This window comes from Cotesia typhae, unplaced genomic scaffold (assembly GCF_013202065.1).
Source record: "Cotesia typhae breed Kobodo isofemale line unplaced genomic scaffold, CoteBio_Ctyphae contig_122, whole genome shotgun sequence".
NCBI lineage: Eukaryota > Metazoa > Arthropoda > Insecta > Hymenoptera > Braconidae > Cotesia > Cotesia typhae.
Window position 1 is genome coordinate 1,096,293 of NW_027423714.1, and position 2,884 is coordinate 1,099,176.

Here is a 2,884-nt window from a genome sequence, read left to right on the forward strand (position 1 = left end):
TTTTTTTTAATATAACATTAAACCTTTGTATAATATGAATCATGTTAGAGTTAAGAGTTTTAATCGACATTGCCAATACTCTTCGCAACATGTTTTATATATATATACACAAAATAAAATAAAATAACTATGTTTTACGGCGTCTTATTGCGGGTCGATGTTAACCACTTACCGAGTGCAAATTGACTATGCCCCAGTCACACTCGATTGCCATGAAATCGATTATACTCTCGTTTTATTGGCTATTATATGAGAGAAAGAACTTCAAGTGCTATGCCGAATGTTCGTTAATTTTAAAATACTTAAACTTGGAGAAAAATATGTACATAATAACAATGAATTAAAATTGAAATTAAAAAATAACAATGAGACAAAATGTGATTAATAATGAATACGATAAAGAATTATTTAAATAATAAGTCATTATTATTGAAAGTAGTAAAATTATATCTTTTGTGAAAGATGATAGCTAGCAAAAGTGTTTAAAGTTAGAGCGAGAAAGAGAATGAAAAGACTAAGACGCCGAGAGGAATATCAATCGAGAGTAATATATAAGAACACGACGACGAGAACTACTTAGATTGCGGCAAGAATTTTATACACGGACTCTGTCCCTCGAATAAATTATATTTTATTCTCGATGGACGCAATCACTGGCTTATTCATATTATATCAAAGACTACTGCTCTCTTCAGTAGTCCCAATTGATTTTCCACTATCCACAACACACTTTTCGAATACGCAAACGAGAAGGTCAATGGATTTTACAAAAATTCACGATAAATTTTATTGTTTAAATTTATTTATTTTTTTTTTCAAGTTATATAGATTTATTTTCTAAGACGTAGCTAATACCGACGAACGTTGAGAGCCTTATGACGAGTGAGTCGCCGAATTGTTTTGCGATCACGGGCATAAATAACTCTCGAATGCTCATAAATGCGTTAAAAATCCACGGACCGTAACGTGCTTTAATGTGTTTCGGCCCAAGGGGGCCGAATGGAAGAAAAAAAATTAGAAACATGAGGAGAAATGTACAGTCTCACTATCGAAGGGTATATATGGGTGTAAGGAGAACAAGTCCTTACTTCTCAATTTTATTTACGACACCAAAAACTGGTTACGATTTTTTAACCTGCAAAAAATTGCACTTCTGGAAAATAGATTCTTTTTTGTATTACTTTTGATTGCAATTGTAGAATCTTCTAGATTACTTTGAAGACATTTTAATCCAAATCATGATTCATGCAAAGATAGAAAGGTTATCTTGACTGAGTAGAGAAAAATTTTGTAATAAGGAAAACATTAAATTTATTGAGTCAAGAGAAAATTCTTTAACTAAGATAAAATTCTTGGCTCAAGAATTTTTCTCTTGAGTTAAGCTTACCTTTCTATCAGTGTGAGAAAAAAGAAATTTTTGCTATTATTAAGCCTCCAAAAACTACTGGAAAATTTTATTTAAGAATATGTACCAATGTTCGTTTAATTAAACCCGTTAATTCACGTACAAATTTTGAGAAGAAATAGAAAATTATTGGAAATAATTTTTTTATTCTCACATACAGTTTGATACGTCCATATATCAACAAATTTGCTAATATTAATTTTGAAAATTGATCATATAAAAAAAAAAGAGTAATATTTTCACTATAAATATTTTTTTTGAATCAAATATTTTTCAAGTGTATTGAAGACAATTGAATTTAAAATATTTTCTGTTTGCCTTGGTTTATTTGATTTATTTAAATCAAATAAATGAATAAATTATCGATCCAAAAACTAGAAGGTCAATGACAAGGTCTCAAAAAAAAATTTGTAATAACACAATATGTGTATTACAGCAAATTACAAAAATTGCACATGTTGCGTAGCTTTACATTTCATCACACATCTCATTACACATATTTTGTGTATCACAATGTTATTTAAAATTTATTTATTATTTATGTTAAATTGACCTATCGGTATACAAATGAATATATTTGTCTCATAGATACTAACAAGAATGTTAGAACATATGTGAAGAACAACCAAGTACATCAATTGAACTATCTTACCGCACAATATTATTACATGCCCTTTATTTTTTAAACACTAATAAATTATGTTTAAGAAATGATTTTTTAAATACAAAGAAATCTTCTTAAATGCTAATAAATCCTTCTATCAGTGTACAGAGAAGTGCTGATTATACGAAATTTTTTCTTTGTAATAGAGAATAAGAGTATGCATTAAAGAAAATGTTCCCTACTAATAAATGTCAATAATCGAGACATAATAATAAAAATAATTTATAAATTAATCAGAGAAAAAAGTATGTCCTAAAATGAAAGGAACTAATAAAGTGGGATTAGAGTGAAAAATCTCATAATGCATTGAAGTGTTAGAAAAGTGAATTAAAATGAAAAGCTAGGAAGCAGATCGGTGGGCATGTTTTGTTGAGTGTGGGATTAACCAAAGTGTAATCCTTTAGAACGGAATCAAAGTGGCAGTAGACTCTGTTGTGAGGAGGCGACCGAGCGAGTCGTTTGTGTGCGGCGACTCGTGCTCCACTCAGCGATGTGCCTCGTGCAGCACAGCTCAACGCTCATCCAGATCCAGAAGGGCGTTCACGGGCGATACACCCGCAAGCACCACCCGAGAGAATCCAGGGTAGTACTGAGCACACCACTCTACATCAGCCTCGAGCTTTCACTCGCGTCGCTTTGGTGTAGTGTACCGGCTGAAACGAGCAAGTTGCTACGGGGCGTGAGTTGTGGGTGAGCAAGGCCAAAAGAGATGTATCCCGCATTATACGTATAAAAGCCACGGTTCAGGTCTGTGCAGTACATATAAAACGACACTACACCAGTTTAGTGTATGTATTGGTGTGCTAATATAAGGC